A 25,921-nucleotide genomic window follows, 5' to 3' on the forward strand; every position below is an offset into this window, starting at 1 on the left:
TTGAATTAATCAAATTAATTCGATATATTGCCCAGTCCTGATTAAGAATAAGCAACTGCACAACAACATTACATTTGACGTAACATAAAATAAAAATATATGCTAGCATGTCTACGTCTGCAATCCAAAAATACAGCTATGTACGTATCTGAAAATATAAAGAATCACATTGGTTAAAAAAATATTCTAACTTCATATTTTTAAGAAGCTTTTGAAGAGTTACCGCCAAATCCCAGCCCTACTTTCCTTTCCTACCAGCCTTTTCCATACTGCGACACCCATTTTGATGTTTATGTGACTGGAGTGTGCTTCCTGCAGAGAGGAGCTCAGGCCTACCTCATTTTCGCCTGGCAGGTCAGCTGCTCTGTGTTTCAGTCTGAAGCCGTTGGCTGCTACTGAACCGTTTGGCTCTTTTCTCTACTAGCGAGCAAACCTACAATCTAGACCCAACTGTCCATCCAGCTCATTTTTAAGGGGATTTATCAATATATATGCCCGTGTATCCAAAACACATCGGTCATTGGGGATTCCTAGCACCGGTTGGCCGGGTCTGAGGGCGGTTATAACGCTTTTTTCGAGGTTTAATTAGAGCTTGAAACAACGGTGGTGGAGGAGGAGGAGATTCCATATTAGGAGCACAGAGGAGAAGGCACCCCCCTTGTGTGATTTGGAGCTTTTGGTGAGTGTTTATCGTCTTTTTACGTTATTATTGCCGTTATAAATTATACCCCCGTATAGAGTGATAACATATGTCTGTGAATACAAGGTTTGGGCGGGTTATTGCGCTGTTTTGAACCTTTATTTTTATATTTTCTCTCGGGGGTGGGGGATGGGCAGCGTCAGCGCGTGAGTAGGCGCGCGCGCACTGTGCATGTGTTCGTAGGGCAGTTCTCGTGCGTGGTTTGTGGTGGTGAGCGCGCCCTTCCTTCCTGCAACTACTGCTAGCTTTGTATTAAAGACACTTTACTGATTTTTAATCTCAACCATAAAGATATGGTATATAACATATATTTCATGCTTTTAGAAGTTGTATTGAAATTTACTTTGCTTAGCCATTTATCTTTTACTCATCTGTTAAGTTTTTGTTTTATTTTTGTTAATATAGATACTTTTTGATCAAGGATACATGCTTTTAATTCTTATGTACTTTAATTACTCTATGCTCACTTTGTACCTGTTATGAAATACACTTAAGTGTTAAAATAAGTTATATTTAAGTATTGAAAGTAGTAACAACAACAGTCACAGATCAAAACTGACACTGTAGTTTGAGCACTGACAGCATTTTGTCCCATGGTTTTACACACCAGTCTGAAGTGTTGTGCTTCTCAGGCCCATTGTGGTCATTACCAGTTTGATGTGATGTTGCAGTTTAACCTTGATTGTCTGCAACATATAGTAGCTTCAGCAAATGTCCCTTTTGCATTGTATTTTCTATTTTATTTTATTTCATTACCTTTATGTCAATCTTATTCAAAGCTTACTAGAGTGCCGTGCAGCTGGTTGCTCCAAAGCCATGGGCGGTGTGGGGGAGGGGTGAACACCAACACACACAACGCGCACACACGCGTGCGCACACACACCCAGGAGGGCCACTTGCCAACCTTGTGAAGCTCAACTCAATGACACAATGTACCAGCCCCAGATAAGCCTTCAGTGTCTTGTGCTTGGAAGGAAAAGTCTGGTAATGCAGACTGTTTAGCCAGAGTTGGGATTCACAGACTAATTGGGTTAAGGTATTTTTAGGCGCTCATTTAAATTTAAATCATGGAACACATTTGAATACACAATTTCCCTCTACTTTTAATTGAATATTTCCTGTTGTCCACGTTATATTTTGCATATTATATTTCACATTGGTTCATACACAATGTGTACATACACTCACCAGCCACTTTATTAGGAACACCTGTGCAATCTAATGCAATGCAATAATAAGAATTTATGGCAGAGCTGTTGTATTGGATTGCATTAGATTGCACAGGTGTACCTAATGAAGTGGCTGGTGAGTGTGTGTATATATATGTACAGTATATATAATGTATAAATAATGTATATATATGTATAATGTGTATATATAATGTGTAATAAGGTTTCCTGAGAGAAGAACATAAAAATTGAGGTGGAAGTGCTGAATCCATTATTGGAATGCTTTGGAGTGCATTATCACTAATAAACCATTGCCGCTTAACAAAAGAAAAAAGTTGAATTAAATTGAATTTTTAGACACGATAGAGCCTGGATGATACTGGATTATTGACAGGCATTAGTTATCATCTGCTGTTTGACCGGTTCAGCTTGTTGAATATATCTCATATATTTGCACCATATGACGACAATTTATTCAAATATATAGATAAATTCAAATGTGTGGATTTTTACAATGTCTCTAAGTGATATATATTTTCTGAATTAAGAACACTGACTACCGATTATTTCCTCTCACACAGGTGCACAGCATATGTGCATGGCAGCTGGCTGTCAGTCTTTGTGGTGTTTTCAAGTGCAACTGTTAACAGAAGATGTGAGGCAACACATCCTTTGCTCTTTGATTGCACTATTGCATTGAGGTTGGCTTGATGTCTCAAGCAAGGACACATGGCAAGCAGTTTGAGACAAGTATTTTTCATGGCCACAGATGCATGTAATTTGTAGTTGTTGAATACTAATAAAACGAACATTGCTATATGTTGATGAGATGGATATTCAGACATTCTTATGTACAACAGCGGAACACATTTAGCTTGGAGTATGAACAGAAACCCTAGTATCAAATTTCAGCCAATGCAAATACATACAGTCTGGAACAAATTCTAGTTGAAATTAAGCTAGTACAGAGGTAGGATGTGACTTTGACTTTGTATTCAGATGTCATGTTTTTGCAAACAAAACTACTGGAGAGGATTGCTTCTCCTTGATTTTTGATCCTATTATTTTAGCTTATGTGTCCTTGCTCCTTTTCCTATTGTATTAGTTAATTGGTCTGATATTGGCTGTTATTATGTCACAGGATTATTATATTTTAAGTACTGATTAGTTACTGTTTACTAGGGTTGGGTATTGAAATTGGTACTTTCTAGGGTACTGACAAATTATGTTGGTACTACCAAGTACCAATTCACATTAGATCAATTGGTGCCAAATTTCGGTACCTTGTGGAACTGAGAGTGAGCACAGCCCCAAGCACAGCTCACTCTCAGTGGGACTTAAGGTGCCCATACATGATCATTGGTAAAACCGCTCTGCGCTGGCTGTGCCATTGTTTTCCTATTGGGAGAGTGGTGCCGGGCGCCAACTAGGCCACTACCTTTGGCATCGCACACCGCTTGAAATTGCCACCGAGCACTGAACTCAAAGTTCATATTATTTCAACTTAGACCTTGGTTGCTGCTGACCTGGTTGGTCAGTGCAACCAATGAATAGCAGCTGTATGTGACGTAGCCAGAAGCTTGTCCATTTCCAAGCAGGGAAAAATGGCGGCCAGTCACAAACTTTCTCATATTGCAGCTAAAGTACACTAAAATATGTTTCTGAAAACAGTTGAGGCGGGAAATAGGCAAAACAGTAACAGAATCATGACTATTTGATCAGCACCGCCGAGTTTGACAGTTTGATCTGAGTTTTGTGAGCCTGGTGTTATGCTGGATGGACTGAAAGAGGATGAGGCGGGAAGAGATGAATCATCCCCCTCTGCCCTCACTTCCATACTCTGTCTTATATTAGTGCAGTCTACTAATTCTCTTTTTATCTTTCCCAACTGACATATTTTACTATTTACTAGTATGTTTAAATGTGTGATGTCTGTTAAGATCTATCATTGAACAATATCTGGGTGTTTTGTGTCTGTAGGCGGGGTCAGGCAGATTTAGATCTTTTGCGTAGCCTTTGATTCAAGACCTGCACTATGCTCTGTGCCCTACCCTGCGGTGAGCGAACAGTAAATTTCTTACCATCTGAAGGCAGCTTGAGAGTGAGCTGCACTAGTAGGACTGAGAGTGAGCACAGCCCTGAAATAAGTTTTGAAATACACATTTACAGACGGAAGCGTCTCACACAGAGGCTCCGACACTGACGGGAGCACCAACCCACCGAAGAGACGTGACATATCCATTTTACCAGCCTGCACAGTAGCTAGCATAGCTGTGCTGTGCTGTGTGTAGACCATAAACTGTACAAAAACAAGGTGTAGCTGCGGTGTCTCTGGTTTAACAGCACCATGCTGGGCAGGTGACAGGTGTGTTTATGGTGTTTGTGTGCTCTGAAAGATGTCACGGCGCAGATGTTAAGTCACACAGACGGACGGTGACGGACTGTTAGCCTAGCATGCTAATCCTACGCAAACATAGTATTACTTTGTTATTACACAGAGAGTAAAGTATTGAAAAAAGGTACTGTTTGGTACTGGTACTGATCTCCATGTACTGATATTGGTTCAAATGTTAGCGGTACCCAACCTGTTTACTACACCAGTACTTTTGATGAACTGTTGGTAACCGTACAGGAAGAGAACACCTAAATAAAACAAAACCTCAGCTCTCCACTGGGCCGTCAGAGCTATTCTTTTACACTTAACTCTCAATTCACATCCAGTGTATGTTGTTCTGTGTCCATCATAGCCGACCCACATTAAGATCAGGGTCACACCTGCGCATGTAATGTGGGTTGTTTGAGGTCTGAGCAGTTAATTGGTTCATCTTACGCAGCATGTGTTGGACTCCCCTCTGCTCCACTGCTGAGCCTTTTTAGGAGGTAACTCAATTTTACTTATTAACATTCATCATAATTACACTGACTAGCTATAATGTAAGCTATGGTCTTGGTGTTTAATCACACCTAAGCAAACTGACAACAAGTAGTACCCTCAGAGATCAAAACACATCTCTATCCCCACATACAGAAGCTGGAATAGAAAAAATATCAAATTAAAAAAAAATAAAAAAAAATCACATCACTCCTCCACAGTTTGATTGGCTCATTCATGCATTTTGTTTGCAGTCTGTTTGTCATGAGGCATGTGTTTACCAGATATACACCAAATTAGGTACACCTGGCTACATCATACTGCAGTCCAATACAATAGCCCAGCAATAATTCCTTCCTTTTTATTAAGCCTGTCACATTTAGTTTTTGTTGACAGTACAAAAGGTGTTGATTCAACATTTCGTCCGTCCCCAAATGGACCATGTCTGACCAGCAGATGTACTTTTTGAAGCCTTCTCTTTATTGGTTTCTTTTATAGTTTTTAGTTATTCAAAGGTAGATGAAAAAATCCACAGAAGATGCTTGTTGGCTTCTCTCTCAGTTGTGATTGTGATTGGTCAGCAGGCGCAGCGTGTGTGAAACCAGGAGCAGATATAAAATGTGAATGAATTGTGTTATTTATCAGATGAATAAGACTGTTTGTCATAGTCATGAAAGCAGGTTCCACAGTGGGATGAATTAGCTTTATTACATTTCATTGATTGCATTTTGCCTATGGCATCTGCATACACCCCCGATGACAATGCTGAAATGATATTGTTCAGCCCTAGTCAGTGTATAAGAGAACAACAATGAGAGGAGAAACAAAACATAGAAAAATCTAAGCTAAATCTTCCCTGTGGTATTTTATAGCTTTATACTGCACAATGCCAAATAGATGAACATTAGATGAGAACATTTTTCAGATTTTTAGAATTTAGTTTGTATTCCTCTGAATCTTTGATTTGTCTGCTTTTCTTCTTGTACACGTTCTGTGCTGCTGGTGTGCTGGTTTTGTGTTGTGAACCGGCAGTGCATTTTCCAGCTACTTTTGTATCCTTTTATGATGCCACAGTGTTTTTCATTAGTTGGTGTGACAGGGGGTTAGGGGTAAGGGTAGGGTCAGGGGTCTAGCACAAATTAGGCTAATTTAAGGAGAAAATAAATGAGTATGCTCAGGAAAATGAATGAAAAAAGTGCAGCAAAACCACTTTGCATTACTTTACATCTTAGATGCAGCCGTTCTTTTCAATAATAAACTATAGAGAACTTGGAAAGCTTTGCGTGGCTGCAATTACCTTCTTGTACATTATTCAATTTTCTGGCAGAAGAATGACAAAAAAGTAGGAAAACAAAGATGCATGGAAATCTGATGATGGTCCTGGACACCTTTTCTTACCTCACAAGCTGGTCGGCCATCCACACAATGGCTCATTTTATCAGACTGAACTGCAAGCAAAGATTCTTGCAATGACTATATAGTACCTGACACCAGAGCCTTAAGTGGGGCAGTGAGAGTAATATATGCTTTCTCTGTCTGGAAATAGTCACTCATTTCTTTTCACTCAGTCATTTAGACTAAGAAGAAAGACAGACGGGTACATTCAAATCTCGTATAACGCATCTATTCTGTGACCAGAAAGGTCTTTGAAATATAATGTGAACACTGTTACTATATACTGGACTGGCTAATTTGTCTCGGATCTTGCTTTCCTAGAGCAAATGTTGAGCGCAGGACACAAGAATATGGGTAGTTACAGAGCAGGCAGCTGAGTCATGTTATCTACACAGAACACATTGATTAGTTGGCCTTATTAAATCACAGAGGAAGAGATGTGGAGTAGTACAGTTATGTAACCAGTGCTTGTCAGTGTTGTGAATTGAGAAGGGAAAGACAAAATGGACAAAGAAGTGCAGTGAGTGAAAATGTCTTCCTTAGTTAATGGCCTGACATGAGCTGGAGAGAAACACAAATATGGAACAGGCCTGGATCCTGTACATGTGCAGAGATGAGGGGTCATTTTTGCCATAATTCAGCCTTACCTTCACGATGAGCCAAACTGTGCCAAATGCATACCTCACATTGTGTCCTTAACGCTGTGTTCAGACAAGCCCGGCCTGTGATTCAATTATCAAACAGGATTTCTCAGACTGTTTGTCTTGTGGTTTTCACGCTACAGTATTAGATCTGTCTTTAAACAATATAGTTCAGCTGATTCTAGTTCATCCCTGTGTGGTTTCTGTGCACAATGTTGCTGACACCCATGACTGACTACATTAAATTTATGTGATATTATGCAGATAATAATAATAATTATTAGTAACAATAATAACTTAATTTATATAGTACCTTTTAAAAACAGAGTTTACAAAGTGCTTTAGACAAAGCATAAGCAGGATACTCATAAGGCAGTACACAACAGAAAGCTGTAGTAAGGCCAAACAAAAACAAGACAATATTAAGATAAAGTTAAAATAAGAAGACAAAAGACGTAAAAACACCGTGTAGATGACAGATGACAAATGAAGACAGTAAAAGAGATAAAAGACATTAAGAAAACATTGAAAATGTAATTATAAATAAATAAAAATAAAAAAGAATAAAAGCAATAAATAGACAACATCACATAAAAGCAAGTCTATAAAAATGGGTTTTAAGAAGTCACTGATTCTGCCAGCCTTATCTCCTCAGGCAGGTCATTCCAAAGCTGTGGGGCCCTGATGGCAAAAGCACGGTCAACTTTAGATTTAAGCCTCGACTTTGGAACGGCCAGCAGGGCCCCACCTGAGGATCTAAGGCTGCAAACTGGCTCATATGGGGTCAACATTTCTGTTATGTAGCTTGGGGCCAGACCTAGTCATAGTTTAAAAGTGATCAGTAAAATCTTAAAACCAATTCTAAATCAAAAAGGGAGCCAATGGATAGAAGCCAGGATTGGGGTGATGGGATGTTGTTTGTTAAAACCAGTAAGAACCATAGCTGCTTCATTCTGAACTAGTTGGAGGCAAGAGAGTGACTTTTGGTGGGAGTTACAGTAGTCAAGTCTAGAGAAAATAAGTGTGTGAATGACTTTTTACATGTTAGTGTGTGAGAAAGGGGTGTTACGGTACACAAAATTCACGTTTTGCTATGTACCTCCGTTTTAGGGTCATGGTTCGGTATGATTTTGGTACAGCAGAAAAAAAAGAAAGGTAGAAGGTCCTTTCATTTGAAAAATGTAAACATCCAACAATTGATAAATAAATTGGTCAGTGCTATTACTGAAACAGTTTAGTTGTTGCTGTGGAAACTATTACTGAAACTGTTTAGTTGTTGTAGTGGAAACTATTACTGAAATAGTTTAGTTACTGCAGTGGAAAAGGAAAACATTCTTTCTGTCTCTTGTAAGGAGTCAGGACACCTGCTAACTGCTGTTATGATAATTTATGGTCTAACTGCATATAAGGTAGTTTAAACGAGCACCAACAGCTACAACAGAAACATGCTGTTTACACACTGATGTGTCAGTATAAACAATAATAATAATAATAATAATAATATTAATGATATTTATAATAATATATCAGTCAGAAGGACCAGACCACTACTTTTACTTTCATTCATTTTAACTACATTTTTCTCTCTTAGAACTGGTTCTTACGATGTGCTGTATGACCATGTCAGAAATCAAGTAGTTAATCTAAACAGCTTCACTCAAAGGCGCAGTGAAAAGCCAACCACTGCAAAAAGGGGAAGGGGATGGGGAGATGCGGTGTCATTTCACTATGGACAGTGCATATTTTAATAATAATGTTGCACTTGGTCAGTGGTATGGGTCTCTCGTTTGTCAGTGACACTGCAGGGTAACCAGGGTAACCAGGCTACCTTGGCTAAGCCGGCTAGCATACATCCATGCTACAACTAAGTGGTGCATTGCCAAAATTATTGTTCTGCACATCAGAGTAAGTGCATCATTAAACTATTTTAACAGTAATTGCTTGGGTCACAGAGCGTATTCTTTGTGTTACACCCCTAGTGTGTGAGCGTTGGTTCTGGAGATGGTTCTTATTTGAAGGAAGCAGGAATGGACATTTTTTTTGGATCTGTGGTTCAAAGCTGAAATCTGAATCACATCACATAGTACTTCCAAATTTCTGGCAGCAGGTTTCACATTAGCAGAGAAAGGACCAAGGCCACTCTCAATGAGACTGATAAGGTTTGGGGGACTGAACTGCTTTTGAGTTATTGAATTGAAGAAAATGTTGTGCCATCCAACAGTTGACATCACTGAGACAATCTACAACAGCAGCTAGGCTTTTTGGGTCACCAGGTCTCAGATGAGGATATATCTGTGTGTCGTCTGCATTGTAATTAAAAGAGACATTATGACGGTGGATGATTTGGCCAAGTGGAAGCATGTAGATAGAAAATAAAATTGGACCTAAAATTGAACCTTGAGGCACTCCACAGGTATTGTGTGTTGTAGAAGATGAGTAATCACCTATGGTGACCGAGTAGGTTCTTTCTAAAAGGAGAGAATAAAACCAACTAAGTGCAGTGTCCCTGATGCCAACACAGGTTTTAAGATGATCAATTAAAATGGTATGATCTACTGTCTCAAAAGCTGCACTTATGTGTAAAAGAATTCAAATTGTGCTCTCCCCCGTTGATTGATAAAAGGTCCTTATTGGTTACCTTGAGGAGGGCAGTTTCTGTACTATGTAAAGTTCTACAACCTGACTAAAAGCTAAAAGTTGGGTTGAAACCACTTTTTCTAAAACTTATGATAAAAATGGAAGTTTAGAAATTGGCCTTAAATTGTTAAAACAGAGGGATCAAGGTTAGGTTTCCTTAAAAGACGTTGGACCACAGCATGTTTAAAAATAGATAGAAAAATGCCTTTTGCTATATCAATAAATTACTGGGCCCAACTGTGTCAGTAACCTGGTTAAGAAATTCAGTAGGAATAATATTAAGACACGATTTCATATGGGATATGATTTAGATAAAAATGACAGCAATACAGGTTCAAAATTGCTAAAATAACTCTGTATATGCTGTATATGGAAATGACAGTGTTTGTTGGGGGAGGTGTGGAGAAAATACTATCGAGTAAAAACCTCTCTGATACAGTCCTGATAAGAATCATTTAGTGCGCTGATACCGTGTTGTCTGGGGAGGTCATTACATAAATTACTAAGAATCAGGACTAGCTTGTTTATATACTAGAGCTGAAGGATTATGAGGGTAATTTTCCAACATGAAAAGCTGTGGTAGTAATAATAACCTACAATATTAACAATCCTAATTATCATCCTAACCAGTTTTAGGAGCTGAAGGCTTTAACTGCCGCTTTCTGCTGCAGATTTAATCTGTAGCTAATGAATGTAAATTCCACAAGTTGGCCAAACTACAAATTAAATTCTTGAAACTTGGCCAAAATGGTCTCCTCCAGCAAAAAACATTCTGTTTATATTTGTTAAAAAAGAGTGGTGAGGCTTTACTAGAGAAACAATTTAGCTGGTCGCATTATAGATAGTTGTCAGTGTAAATGGCCTGCAGCTGTCATATAGTGAAACTCAACTGGAATCTCTCAACATTTAACATGAACATAAACAGTTTGAAGCTAACACCTTAAAAGCTGTTAATTGAGAGTTCCGGTATTCTGACGCATTCATCTGATTCATCTGTGAAGCTAACTGTGGCTCATGCAGCAACAGTGTAGAGCTATCAACAGAACATACATAGACTCTGTGCGGACGTCGGCACACCTGCAATTTATTGTGTCCGTGCGGACCTTCCGCACCAGTCTGTGTGGTCACAACGCTGTCTTCTTGTAGACGGTAATCTACTGCGCGTGTGTGGTACGCGTCCCCCCCCTTGTAACAGCTGTTTTTGTAAAAAATAACATTACTATTTGAATATAACTTACGTCATAGTATAGTTACATATTCACATACTCTCCTGCCAGGCTCTTGGAAGCAGTAAAAAAAAATTTCTCAGGCAGTTAGCGTTTATACGACTGCCATTTTGCCCTTGAGCTCATCATCATCTGTGACAGTGGTATTTGGCAGCTTGACATATTCCGTTTTGTGCAGTAGTCAGTGGTATAATTATTTGCATTACCACCACCTACCATGTTGGAGTGTGAACCAGAGCTATCTACCCCCATGAACAAACACAGTGCTAACTCCTCACTAACCTTCCAGGATTTGGAAGCCCAGGAGGCGGTGTCTGGGGTGAGTCCGGGGCTGAATCTGGTCAGACAAGAGCATATTGACCAACCAATCGACTAGGAGACTACATCCCTACTAAAAAATGCATGCACAATTGCTCTGTATTTCAGTTGTTTTCCAATGTATTTATGTAATGTAACACATTTATTTAAAAGAAATGCAGAACCGTCATATAATTTGTGATGATTTAAGTGCTCAAACAGGTTTAAAGGACTGTGGACACACATACTGCACGCACCCACACTCCTGCTCAATTACACACACACACATACACACAGTTGACAAGCAGTCACATGGTGTGTTTGGCAACCCCAGGGGTCAAGTTCAACATTGTAAAGAATGCGTCTGTGCTCGGTGGCCCTCCCCCCCTTTACCCACAAGCCTTTGAAGTTTACAGGCCTACAGCCCCTCTTACCCTCTGCTGCAGAGACCAAGGGTGATTATTTGTACCCTGCAGCTTCTGTCCCAACCTCTGGGAAAGCCCCAATTCACAGTTTAGATGTCATATAGTGCCATATCTGATATTTTAGAGAGGTAAGTTCAGATTTTCAGAACTATTGTTAAGTGGATATCACTACAGGAGAACTCAATTACTATCCAGTTAATAGTGATGCCTTTGTAATGACCTGTTATAAGACCATTGAGGAACTTCTTTTGTGCTTATCAATGCTTTTAGACAAATTATGAATGACCCACTTTTTAAAACCTGCAAGTTTCACTATATTGTTGACATTTGGGCAAAATAATTTTATGTTGCAAGTGCTGACACTAGCCCAAGCCTGGATATTTCTTTTTGTAACAGAGTTAAAGATACTGTTTGTGCCGATTCATTTTGAAAGAGCAACAGCCAATGGGGAAACTCCAACGCTTGGCCGGCAAACCAATGGTGTGACTTCCTCACACACTTAATTACTCACTCATGCACGCACGCACGCACGGACAACGGTATTTGTAGGGCTGGCCCTGCTGTTGCAGTCCAGCCAAAAATACAGGCTCCTCATTGATTTCAATGAGACCACTGTGTTGGCACAGCAGGAGTGCTACTGCAGATGGCTCTGATAGTATAGTAAATCTAGTAAATCTATACTGTGTAGAGTAGTGTTGTGATCGTTCTTCTGTCTGATATACCTCTATTCACCCTACTGATAGCGGACAGCAGGGTGGATACACACATAGTTCTTTACTTTATACATTGGATGTCTGTACATATGCAGTCGGCACGCTTATAAGGCATGCACATTCACAATGGATATGAGTTGATGAGAGAATTCTGACCCTTGCAGCTTTGTGGATGTGGACAGTATTCTTTAAACTGAGTGTGAATCAGGGTGAAGCGTGTTTGGGGATGATTTGCTGCTATAAGGGCTGATTAGGTTCCCATCTGCTAATCAACAGCTTTGGGAAGTTCATTGTTTCAAGTGACCCATTGTGCAAAATTTTGTGATTGTTTTTAGGGCTGCAGCTATACAAATATCTTGTTTTGTCTGACCAACGGAGAAATCACAGCAACAATTAATAGAAATGAATGAAAATATAATTTTGTTTCAGCTCTAAGTGTTTTTCAACAAATGATATGAAAAAAATACAATCAAACTTGAGTGCTTTGCCAGTACATCAATATTTGCTAATAATTTGATTGTCTAACGTGATAATATTAGCATGTCAGTATTATTATTTTTTGTAAACAGTAATTTATTTTATGGTTCATTTTAAAATAATCCATAATATGATTTATAATTTAATTTGAAATATTTGATAAACAATAGAATCTTTATGTGAATCTCATGTTAATGAAGCAAAGTGTAAGCTGTTGTTGGCAGATCACTGAACTGATGCTTGCATTAGCTTATTGCCATCATCTGTTCAACTAATGCTTCACAGTCATTGTCTCATTCACAGCTGTGTAGCTATCGGCTGACTGAGTCAAGTCCAATCATATTCATGCAGGTATACAGCACAGCTATTATAACCGGAGACTATAATACTATACTATTATGCCTAAGCTGATTGTTTCCTCCACCAACCCAACCTCCACCTTCTGTGCTATTTTTGGTATTGTTGATTTAACTATAATGTAATGATCATATATGTATACAGTGTTTCCCTCAGAATTAGAGTCTATCTGTGGTGGTAGCTGACTGGGTTACAAACACACACACACACACACACTAACATGCTAATATGCTAACGGGCTCAATAGCTGTCTGGTGTTGGACTTGTTTGGTTTTTACATACTTTGTTCTTTTTTTTAAGTCTTGTTGCAATTTCCTCCCAAAATAAATTAAACGTTGCATCGACAACGGTGCGCTCGAGCCCTGCATGCTTGCTAATAACTTATTTGAAGAGGTCTCTGAGATTGAGTTAGCTTGAATGCATATTAGACTTTTAAAACAAAACTATAATGCATAAAGCCTTCGTCATGGAGTCAAACAGATCTCATGAATCACCTGGTCCTTTTCTAGTGGTGTTCCACCAACAGGAATCTTCCACTTGGACATGGCGTTTTGGCCTAGAAAGGATGTTGACATATACAAACTACAGCAGATGATGTTGTTTTGGCCCACAGTATTCATCATAGCTGAATTAAAGAGCAACATAGTGAATACAAACAATGGTTTTGGACCACAATATTCATCAAAGCTAAATTAAAGAGCAGCATAGTCAATACAACCAATGGTTTTGGCCCACAATATTCATCAAAGCTGAATTAAAGAGCAACAAGGTGAATACAAACAATGGCGATGGTTACAAAAAACAACAGGATGTTCATAAAAAAGCTGTAAAATCTGGGTCCTCATTTAGGCCTGGATGTTTAGTAGCCCATAGTTTGTCAATCCAATCCAACCACTGAAATGATCATCCATTTCAGAGCAGAACAATCAATAAAAGCACCTATCCTGATCGACAGCTAGCCAATTACAATAACTGACTCCTTCAAGTTCCTTGGCACACACATCAGCAATAACCTGAAATGGGACCTTAACGCTAACCATCAAATGCAAAAAGTCCAACAGAGACTCTACTTCTTGAGACAACTCGAAAAGCACAGAGTCAGGAAAGGTCTACTGGTCCAGTTTTACACAGCGATCGATTACTGTCTGGTACAGAAACACATCTAAGCACACAATAAAGAAAATGGATGGAATCATCAAAGATCATAGATCGTAAACTCCTCACACCGGATATTAGGGTGTAAAAAAAAAAAGTCTATGGATATATTAGCCGATAATCTTATATATTCAGAATATATACATAAATGCACATTTTTTGCACTGTGGTTGCAATCAAATGTGGTTATCAAACACTTGTGACAAAGATATGTAATGGAGGCACATGTTACAGTTTAACAAGCTTAATTGTATAAAATGACATCAGTGCACTGAGATAGTAAACTTCCCTGGGAATTTAATAATTATAAATAACTATATAAAAAAACCAAAACACGTGTGTATATATATTAAACTTGAATTAAGAAAAAGGATTAGATATACATAAAATGCTGCCTATATAACATTAAAAAATTAAGAAAAAAATATCAGTGCATATCGGACAACATATACGCCAATATCGATATATCTGTGATAGGCCAATATCGACTGATAATTGGCTGACCAATATATCGGTTGGGCTCTCATTGTTACAGCTATTCCATTTGTACTGAGATTAATTCCACGAGCCTAGCCGTGCGGTAAGACTTAAAAAACTTCCTGTTGGTTAAGTTTCCTTTGTCAATCACCTTTTCATATGGAAGATGAGATGTGGTCAATGCCAAAGGCTTGTAATGTGGATGGGTTACTGTTATAGAAATCCACATAGTGTCTAGCCAAAGGGTAGTTTACATTCCCCGCATGAATGGCATGTAGATGTCTTTTTATTTTTCCAATGTAAAAAAAAAAACTTTGCAACTGGGACATTCTAGCCTGTAAAAAGCAAACAAGATTTTACAGTTAATGAAATGATTAATGGTGAACTCCTTCTGAGATGTTAAATCTGTAAATATCTTGCTATATATTACATTTGTGCAGTGGTTACAATGGTTAGACCTGTTGGACATCTTGGGTTTTGGACCCAACCATGTTTGTTGGGTGTTTGGTTGAAGGTGACTGTGTAGCAGTTTATCTTGTAGAGTAGGGCATCTCCTGAAACTGATTAATGGTGGTTCAGGGAAGATCTGACTGATTATACCATCACTCTCTATAATACCCCAAATCCTATTTATAATCCGTTTAATGTTTTCTGCCTCTGTGCTGTGTGTTGTGACAAATACTACTCCATCTTTTGTTTGTTTGGGAGCATTTCTTTGTAGTAAAGTTTGTCTGTCCAGGTGTTTGGCTCTAGTGTATGCTTTCTGTAGGGTTGTGTATCTATATCCATGTTCCTGAAAGCATGACATAATTTCATTGGATTTGGCCTTAAACTCCTTTTTCTGGTCACCAATTCTCCACACTCGTTGGAGCCATAAGCGACATTCTCTTTGAGCCACTTAGGATGAAAGCTCTTGGCATATAGTATGATGTTTGTCTCTGTTGGTTTCCTAAATATAGACGTATGCAAGGTCCCTTGATTATCTTTAAAGATTATAAGATCTAAAAAAAAAAGTGCATGATCTCCTTGCTGTAATCTACTGACAGCTTAATGTTAGAGTTAATACTGTTCAATAAAACATGGAAAGCTTGTAGCTCTGTCTCTGACCCGGACCAAAACAGACAGACATCATTAATGTACTGTCCCCACCAGATAATGAGCTTAAGAAAACTGTTTATTTCATGGTTTCAGCAAAGTCTTCTTCCCATTTACCTAGGTATAGACCTGCATAAGAAGGACTAAAGCAAGCCCCCATAGCACACCCTTTTGTCTGTTCAAATACTTGAAAAATGAAAATGCTATTAGTCAAAGTCCATTCTGTCAGTGGCAATAAGAAATCATTGGGTGGCGGGCAATGTTGATATTGTGGCGGGCTGCCACAAATAAACAAATACATGGGAAACTCTGTGTATATGTGTGCAAATATTTACAGGGGATTAGTTTTCCAAGTAGAATCTGTGTTACTGCTTAGATTTTTTTGAGAGCTCCCTCAAAGAGCAGAGTCTTTTCTGCCAAACCTAACTGTACAATCATTTGCTATAAATGGTCAATGCCTAGACTCAAGTGTCTGACTGAAACAGAAGCATTACATTTGTTAGCAAACTGTGACGGGAGCGCTCACTTTGCTTGTTGGCGGATGGTAGCATGGGAACACCCCAATACAGCTGGTGTCCCAGTGTTTCCAGAAGGAAAAGACAAAGGGACAGTGGGCATTCCTCGGCTTCCAGGACAGGGTTGACCCGCCAACTCAGGAACGCCCCACCACAGCTGCACTCTGGGTGTAGATTTTATACTGTAGCACTGGACTGCTGTCTCCAGTTGTTAGACCCAATGCAATGTTTTTTTTTCAGGCATTGTGGATGTGTAGTGGGAATTACATCTGAGAGTGACACAGAGCTTAGCCAATGGCTAACAAGTGTAAAATTTACAGGTCAGTGTGATACATTGCAGTGACATCACAAAATTATAAGCAGGCAAAGGGACCCTATTTTATTTTAAACATTATTTGAATGTACTGTGTGATTTAAGTACAAAGAAGTATTTTTGCTTATCCCAAAAAACTTGTGAACAGGTCAAATGTTTTTTCTAAGGCTAATTCTCAAGTTTTTTTTTGTAGTAAAAATCATGTGTGTGCATTGGTAGAGATTTGAGTGGCTGAACATAATAGTTTTTCTTTGTTTAATTGGAGGTGAAACATGGTCCTGTGCCTGTGGGATTGATGAACTTAATGATTGCATTTACTCTGTCTCATAGTTATATGGTTGGAAATCTATAGACCACAGCAGGATGTTCCCGAAACTGTCACTGTATTGGAGAGTAATGAAACTGTAATGCTGTGGAACAAAATTGAAACAGCAGCAGCATTATTTGTGTATTTATGATAAGTAAATGTTGTTTATTTGGTGATGTACTGGTTACAATACAAGTTAAAAAGCAGCCAGAAAAATTGTCATAGGGCAGCATCGTGAAGAGGCAACACTCTTGCTCATAATACAAATATATTTGTTGAAGGGAAGAGAATTTGTCACCGACTAGTTTAAACTCAAGGTTTGCCAGAAGGACTAGTCGTGTAAAATTGATGCCTTGAGTTTCCTCTGCTTCTCAAAGGAGCCTTGTGTTCAGATCAGTGAGGATGCTGCCTGTGCAGCGGAAGTGTTCACTGATAACTGAAGATATGACAACTAGCCTTTTGTTATCTGTGCACGACTGCTACCTCCGTTCAATCTGAATGATTTTTTTTTCTTCTATGGTGCTTTTGCTGATTTAATGAGTAACTTCAATTGACTGCTGGCAAAGCTCCGCCTCCTTATCTGCTGTTGTTTCGCCTGTCAAACGTTGTGATTGAGAATGACATGTAGGCAGTTTACAGTGATAATGGTGACAGATTTACCACTCAAAATTTGTGGCAGTTTTTGAAACATGGGTCTTTGATTTAATGGAGAAATAAACAAAAGGAGGCCTCCCTTTTCTAGCAGACAACCATTGATTTTTCTGGCTGAAGTGGGTTTTATCAGCTGCAGGTACTAGCTAGCTAACTGTGAGTTGGTTGAGAAGTCAGTCTCCACTTTGCTTGTTTTAAAATGATAATCGTGTTTTAAATATGCACTTACCATGTTAAAAAACTGAGGCTAAAGCTACATGCAGTATTGTTGTTATATTGTTGCAGGGTAGCTAGTCAGTCCTAACACTATTGGTCGACATTATAAATACAAACAGTATTTGAGAGGAGACGGACAGACTGAATACTGAAATACTGAAAACTTGTGTTGATATCTCACATAACGAGAACTGTGTAATGAATTCCTTACACTTTGACTCTTCTGTTTTTGGATTTGGAAAGTTGATTAGACAGACACAATTAAGTTTCTCTCTAACTGCATAGAAGTAGTTACTACATTTATATTTAGCAAGAGTGGCACAACTTCTGTAGATCTGACAGCAGACCCTGTGAAATTTGTACAGCTGATGTAACATACCAGTGAGCTAATTATGAGCACCAGATGACATAATAAAAGATCACACGGATGCCATCTTTCATACTTTAGTATTATTGCATTATGGATTTCCAAAATAAACCATTTCAGAGTATCTCAGTGAGTTGGATTGAATATTTTACTAGGTAGGGTTTTATTTTCTCTGATGATGTGTCGCTTGTGTACTTCATGAGAAGGAGAAAGCAGAGGTGTGTTTAACTCCGGTTAAATGTCACGGGATCCTCGCAGCGCTCTGATGTATTGCATTATTATCAGGGATAGTCGGGGCTCTGTGTTGCATCAGAGGTTGATATGTTTATCTGTAATCCAGGGTTAAATCTAAAGGACCTATGCTGTGGTTGAGCTTGTCTGCTATGGCCTTGGATCAGCCAGTATAAAAAGAAGGCTGATCTCATCATGGATTTGTTGTGTTAACTTGTACTTAGTGACATGACCAAAGATGTAGTATTGTTGTGAAGTCAAAAGCCTGTGGTCCATGAGCTCCTTTTTTATATACAAAGGAGCAGTGATATTGTCTGTTGGAAGGTGTGATGCTACAGTTGTGTTATTGTGTCTCTCATGGACAAAACTGACTGTTTAAAAAAGAATGAGAGATGTGTGTGGCAGCTTCATAACTTGCCTAATGCAAAGCCAGTGAGCAAGACAGAAGCTAATTGTTATGTTAATCTGTAAAGTGTAATATGAATGCAATTTTATGAATTCTCATACTGAATATTAAACTAAAGCTGAATGTTGTTGCATGCTGCTGTTGTAGCACTCACTTTTTATTTGAAACTCTAACAACTGTGTGAACAAAGCAAAAAAAAATAAATAATTGATCTATAATCACCTGCAAAATTCTCAATGGATTCTTATCATCACTGCAAGGTTCCCATGCAACCAACGGAGCACACAGCCATAAAATAGTCTGGCACACAACCCCCCCATGTTTTTACACTTATAAATAAAGATATAACGTGTTAATTAGTGAGCTTTTGAGCTGCTGGTAGGTGGATTTTATTTTCTTTAGACAGAGCCAGGCTGTCTGTTTCTCTGTTTCCAGTCTTTGCGCTAAGCTAACTGGCTTCTGGATGTAGCCTTATATTTACCATACAGACTGGAGAGTGGAATCAGTCTTATCTACGCGGTGTTCCCAGATCTCAGTAATTACTTTGGTGAGCACAACGTTATCATAACTAACAGAAATGATGGCCAAAGCCACGGTTTCAATAAACTGGACTTATGCTTTAAAGAGCAGTATCAAGAAACAACAAAGCTGCATAATGAAAAAGACTAACAGCAGAACAAATCCAGCTGTATTGGTGACTTTTCTTGGTGTATTTCTGGACTCCCACCAAACATGTTGGAACGACTTGCGCAAACCTGAGGGCTTATACTCGTTCACACGTTTTTGGGCCAGATGGAACATGTGCAAATAATTGAAAAAGTTTGTAACTAAAGTACAGTCAATAATACAAACATAAGGACGTCCTACCTAAGCAATCAGTGGGTTAGTGTATCAGCCCAATTGTACTGACTGTGAATGTGAAGGTGCTTTGTATTACAAATATCTCTCAGGCTGGTCAGTTTTTGATGTTATCAAGGTATTTTAAATGGATCAGTATGGGCTCAGGCTATTAAACGTGGAACTCAAACCATTTCAGATCCTCTCTGAATTGTAAAATGTTTTGCTCTGGGTACAACAGCTTTTGAGAATCAAGAGCCTGACTGATACGAGGCTTGAGCTCCATGTCAACCTGTTGTTACACACACCCTTGGTTCCCCTCATCTACCAATCCACCCCCTTGACTTGTACTCATTGTTGATATTGTTCCAATGCTAACATACTTACATGTCTGGCTGGTGTGCCAGTTCTCTAATCTCAATAAGTCAAAGTAAAGTACCAAGCTGAGGTTTTTTCCCATGTTGACTTTATTTATTTACTCCTGGAGTCCACTTCAAGTTAACCCAGTTGGTAATTGAGTAATCCTAAAAAAAAAAAAAAAAAGAAAGGAAAGAAAAGAAAAGGAAAAAAGTACAGTGCATTCTATGAAGCAGGGTTAGGGAGTAGGTTGTTCATATTAGTCTTCAGTAATCATCATCAGGTCATTAGTATAGATCCTTTGTCGACCATGAATGTACAAAATGCCAGTTAGCTGCTGAGATATTTCCGTCTGTTTTCCCGAGGGCCATGTCACTGCTACGGCTAAAAGCACAGGTGTTTCATATTTTATGTTCAATGGAAGAAATAACTATCTTTAAAGCTTTGTGGAGCTTACAAACCTCATTCCTGCCATGCCAGGGCCGTGTCCTCCAGCAAACCCTCAGCAACCTTCAGCACTTCTGCGTTCTTCTAGCCACACCCAGACTACTCCTGCCTTATTTTTGGTAACATTATCTCTCCCTTCACTCTGCAGCCTCTGCCACAGCCTCACCAGCACTGAGTGAGACAGGAGAAGGGAAAGACAGGAATAGAGGGAAAGGATGAGTAAAGGAAAGAGGAGCAAAAGGAATCAAGGTCAGGGAAAATAGGAAAGAAAGCAATGAGGCAGGAGAAGGAAGCCTGGAAGAGAGTTCTTCATGTTCAGTTATTTCTAGTGCACTTCACAGTATTATGCAATCCAACACACTTAGCACTGCCTCAGTCTGCACCCTTAATAATTTCCACAGAGTTTAACAGTCTGAACGAAAATGGAACAATATAGGCTTCTCAGAGGTGGTGTAGATTGCATTGCTTTACATTACACAGGTTTTGCTTTCATGATGGCCACTGGTTGTAAATGTCAGCAGTGAACGCGCTCTAATGATGGGTTGTTGTCTCCCTGTCCTCACACTGAAGAGGTGAACCATTGTTCAGACTTCTGAATGAGTGTCAGTCACATGGTCTGACCATTCAGTCCCCGTGTACTGCTGGCTAAAGCTTTGGGCTTTCTCTCTTTCAGGTCATTAGGATTAGGCAGGAATTCTGATGAATTTCACCAGTATTTGACAGATAATTGAAACCTTCTTTCATTGTTACACAGGCAAGATGGTGCTGAGTGTCTTGAAAAATGCCTGGTCCTCTGAGTGGTCTTCTGAATAAACACAATTATACTCAGTACTTGTTTCCAAAATGCATTGTGTGAATTGTTTAGGCATGACAAACATGCATTTCCTTCCTCGTAAAACCATGAATGAAAAAAAAAAAAAAAGAAAAGATATTCTTTTGAAGAGCATTATTTACATATGTGTTTGCTAGCTAGCACTCTGCGTCCTTCTCGCCTTTTATCATCAATGGAATCGTGTGAAAAGCAGGAATGTGTATCACATTGTACGCATTAGGGCTGCATGTAGCAATTGTTTTCATTACTGATTCATCCACCAAATTTTTTCTCAATTATTCATTCGGTCTATAAAATATCAAAAAATAGTGAGAAATTGTCTTCTCAAACCTAAGATGATGCCACCACACTGCTTGTTTTCACATCAGACAAAGAATAGAGAGTTAGAGAATGAAAACGATTATTGCCAATTAATAATCGAAATATTCACCAATAACTTTCTTCTGATTGACCAATCAACTCAATTGACCTGCTCATCAAAACCATAGCACCACTAGAGGTCAAAAAAAAAATCTCAAAGATACCTGTAATATAGACATTTTCCTGCAACATTTGTGCTGTGTAAAGAATGTACTACATTTGAAAGAAAACACAGACTTATATTTTGTATCAGTATTTAATTTCTTTCCTAATCTATCTGTTCATGTCATAAAAATGTAGGCAAAGCTCTTCCTAAGTACAGTATTAACAGTATGTGGTGTTCAGTAGCTTAAAGTTCTGTGATAATTTATGCATTTGCAATTAAAATGGCATATAAAAATAAATATCTAAGCACTGTTTAAAGTTGTGTTTATGGGTTTAATGGGGCTTATTACTATAACAATCTCAGTTGCGTTTGGGAGTCTGTGACAAATGGTTTATGTTTTGCTTGATCTCTTCACAGATATTATACATATACTGAGCATAGAAACTCTGAAATGTACTGTGTGTTTAGATAAAATTTATGTAAATGAGCTTTTAGAACTCTTTTTTTTTTTTACATGATATAATTTTGATCCAATTTAAAATCCTCTTACTGAGTCCTCTGCCTCTTGTCATTGCAGGTTCTGAGCCCATGGTACAAGGCCGTCACTGAACGTACTGGTGGTGCATACAGACTTACTACTGTGGTGAGTGACTTACAGCCAGGTTGGGCTGTAACATGTTTCTACCTCCCTTTAGCGTCATATCTCACCAGCAGTTTGTTTTCTGAACCCTGGACATGAAAATGTGAAATAGGCACAACTCTCAAAAGACGACGCAACTTGTTCTAATGTTCTCTAATTAACGGCCTCTGATGGAACCGTCATTTGTTCCCAATTGATATCAGTTCTAGTTGAAGTTTTACTAGAGAAACTTTAGTAGGTGGTGTTGCCATTAAATTTGTCTTTAATTGCATTAGCATGTCAATGGCTTTTATTCCATGTTATTTGTGAATGGGTTGTTTGCTTGAGTTACTGAGCGGTTGCTGATAACAGGACTTAATAAATGATAGCTCTCAGATTGTCATGTATTCCAGATGGAGGAATTCAACACAGATATGAGTTCATTGTACTGGAGGGTCATGTTGCAGGATGAAGATGAAATGTAAAGGGGTTTGACACAAGATCTTCAACACCTATACAATCTAATGTAGTTCAGTGCATTTCAGCTCTGATGTTTGACAAGGATCAATACAAAAACACATTGTTGATTAAGTTGACTGGTAGTCTCTATCATGCGCCAGTGGTGTGCCACTGCTTCCCTACATTGAAACCACATTTCCCGTAAACACTGTTGCTTCCTGTTCCACTCCCCCTCCCCAGTGTTTTATATTTTTCTGAGGAGAAGAAACAGTCTTTTCACCATCAGCAACGGCCAGAAATGTTGTAAGCTTCAGTTGCATTTCCATCAGATGTGTTGTACTGGTTTTTCTTGCTAACTCCACCTCGCAAAGGCAGGAGAGGACCCATAGAGGCTGTCAGTCTGCTGGGTGATGGTCATGTTTGTTTTCATCGAGATACTCAAGGACTTTCTGTCTGACTTACTGACATTGTTCATTTGGTTTTCTGGCTGAACCGAGATGTGTTGTGACAGCTACGCTACTGCTCTCACCCGTTTTGGCAACTAGCTGTGTTAATGTCAGGTCAGGCTGATTGCACGGCTTTGTTTTCTTCACTGCAGAGCCCTCAGCTCTGTTTGTTTATTTCATTCATGATGCTGTAAGTCAGCACTGTAGTTCTTAGTCATCCAGTGTATGTGTGTTTATTTACCCAAAAAGCCTATAAGCTCTGGCGCATGGTTCTCATTTTCAGACCAGTCAGCACCAGAAACCAAGAATTTGGCCAGAAACACTATTGTGTGCTACTTGCAAGCAGCTCATAACTATGAAGATGATTTAAAAGCGCTGTGTCAGTTAGGTGCCGTTCTCATTAGGAAGAAACAGTACAAAAATAACAATTAAATAGTCTCATAGAAAAAGCCTTTTACACTGCAAGCTTCTCTTTTCTTTTTGGGCATGTCTCAATCAAGATTTTTTTGCACCAACCCATGTCATTTAATATTGAAAAGGTAAATTGGCACTAGCTGATGATGGGCTCTAAATGTTGTACTTTTTCAAAATAAAGTACAATACTTTACAGGGAGAATTTTACAGTATTTTAAAAGAAAACTGGCCGAGATTTGGTTTCAAACAGTGAGATCTGTAAAAATGCGAGGGTGATTTGATGACGCAGTTCAATGTAATAATAACTAGTCAAATGTATGTAATGTCATTTTGCATATAGCACATGATTACAGTATATATTCATTGAAATAATTAGCTACTGTAATCTTCATGTGTAACAGACACTGAGGAGGAGCGTATTGGTTTCATAAATGTGTTATTTAGTGTGTTTTGTGCCAAGGAAGCCACATAGCTCAGCTTGCTTTGGATTAGCTTTATACTGAGCAATTACCGACTTTGAAAGAGAGTTGGTAGGACAGGAGTCAAAGACAAACAACACACCCCATTTGTTTGTGCCCTGCAGAATCCTTTCAGCCTCAACTTTGTCTTAAATTTCCCTCTGACTCCTTGTGTTGTTTCACACTGGTGAAATGTTTTCCATGAGCCCAGGAGCAACACAAACAATTGTATGATAATGACAGAATAGCATTCCAGAGCCTTGATTTTTTCCTGTGTTAGTTTATAGTGAAAGGCTACAGGGTGTCCGATCTAGACTGAGCTGTGCAAAGTGTTTTGGGAAACATCTGATTGTAGTATTGTTTTTTTTTTTTTCATTTTTTATTGATGCAGTCTTGAGGAAAACTGTGCTGCTCCCACAAGGCTGTCATATGCAACAAAAGGAGAAAGAGGTCTTTTGTTTTAAAATGATTCAACCCACGGTATTGATTCAGTGGAGCAGTTTGCTTAGAAACGAGCCTGTATGCTACGGCTTTTCTAGAACGTACCGTCATTCTCCAAATACACCACAAATATGTCAGACATGTTTCCTCCAATGTGTCTTCAAGAAAGACTGAAATTCCACAACCCTGGTTAACCTTGATGCTCAAAACCTTTTTAGTGTGAGAGAGAAGAAGAAGAGGAAGAGAGAGGAGAGGAGTTAGTTCATGGTTAAATACACAAAAGGCCTTGGTGATATCGACGGTGATATTAGAGGTGCTACTGTTCTATTTCCATTTGTCCGATCTCTGGCAGAGACACAGACTTCATCACTTTGGAGCTTAGATATCACAATAACAATGATAATTTATGTTAAATGAAATAAAATATGATGGCATCTGGGCGACACATTCACCCACCACTGCATCAGACCAGGGTTTACTTGGCAGCAGGTTGTTAGAGCTGTCAGTGACTCCTCAAAGTCATCATGACTGAGTTGATTGAAGTAATTCCAATAGATTTAAATATAAATGCTACTACGTGTGTAGTACAAATAGTGCACCACTAACTCACTGACTTCTGTGCATTTCTTTCTTATCCTTTCAGTCGGGTCTACAAATGCCACATGGTACAGTAGAGACAATCTGCATGATGCATGAGGAATCAATTTCACAGACAGTAAATCAGCAATTATTTGGATAATCGATTAATCGTTTGTCATTTTTTTTCACGTAGAAATGTCAAACATCCTCAGCTCGCAGCTTCTCCAATGTTATATTGTAGTACGTTCACACAATCTTTGGGTATTGGACTGTGGAAACCATTTTTTATTGATGACGTTTATTGACCAAAACAATGACCAAACGATTAATCAACTAATTGAGAATAATTTGGCAGATTCAGTCAGCTCTGAAGAAATAAAAAAATACTCTTCATCACTCATGTGACTGGCAGGAATCATTTTGGTTACTTTTCATTCATTTTTAACTGCAGTTCGACAGCAGAACATTAGTTGTGACAATGATAAAGGAGGTACATGAAGTTTTGCAGTCAAGTAAATGATTTAATCACTTAAAACACTTGGAAATAACAAAGTGATCCTGAAACAGGTGGAGTTTATAAAGTCAGCAAGGCTACTCTCTCCTCCACCTGATGGCTCACTTAACATCCTGTGTATGAGACGCAAAAGCTGGATGCTATTAACTGTTTTCAAAGTAATCCGTATTTGTGTGTATAAAAGTATCTATGGCGCACAAGCAGGTCATTGGGTGCTTGCACAAGTAACAGAGTTAACACACACTCCAGCCTTACTCACGCCTACCCATGGTAGCTTCCTAATATCCCCTGCTGTCAATAAATAGGCTCATCCCGTTTGTCTGTCGCACTACCTCCGCTTCTTCAGTCTGTTACTAGAAATACATGCTCTCCTGGTTCTTAGGTAAGGATATGTGGATTAACGGCTTACT

The 25,921-nt window shown here is 38.8% G+C and overlaps 1 protein-coding gene across 2 annotated transcripts in view; it reads left to right on the forward strand.

The window, feature by feature from the left end:
* The first annotated feature begins 299 nt into the window (after positions 1-299).
* Positions 300-25,921, forward strand: part of tbl1xr1a (tbl1x receptor 1a) — a 51,966-nt gene continuing 26,344 nt past the window's right edge. Inside the window, exons 1-3 of one of the 2 annotated variants that reach the window (XM_044360582.1) lie at positions 300-679; positions 20,432-20,532; positions 22,159-22,224. The gene's annotated coding sequence lies outside the window, so the exon portion shown is untranslated. The remainder of the gene's footprint in view (positions 680-20,431; positions 20,533-22,158; positions 22,225-25,921) is intronic. The other variant, XM_044360581.1, reaches the window with a different exon arrangement.

This window comes from Thunnus albacares, chromosome 9 (genome assembly GCF_914725855.1).
Source record: "Thunnus albacares chromosome 9, fThuAlb1.1, whole genome shotgun sequence".
Lineage (NCBI taxonomy): Eukaryota > Metazoa > Chordata > Actinopteri > Scombriformes > Scombridae > Thunnus > Thunnus albacares.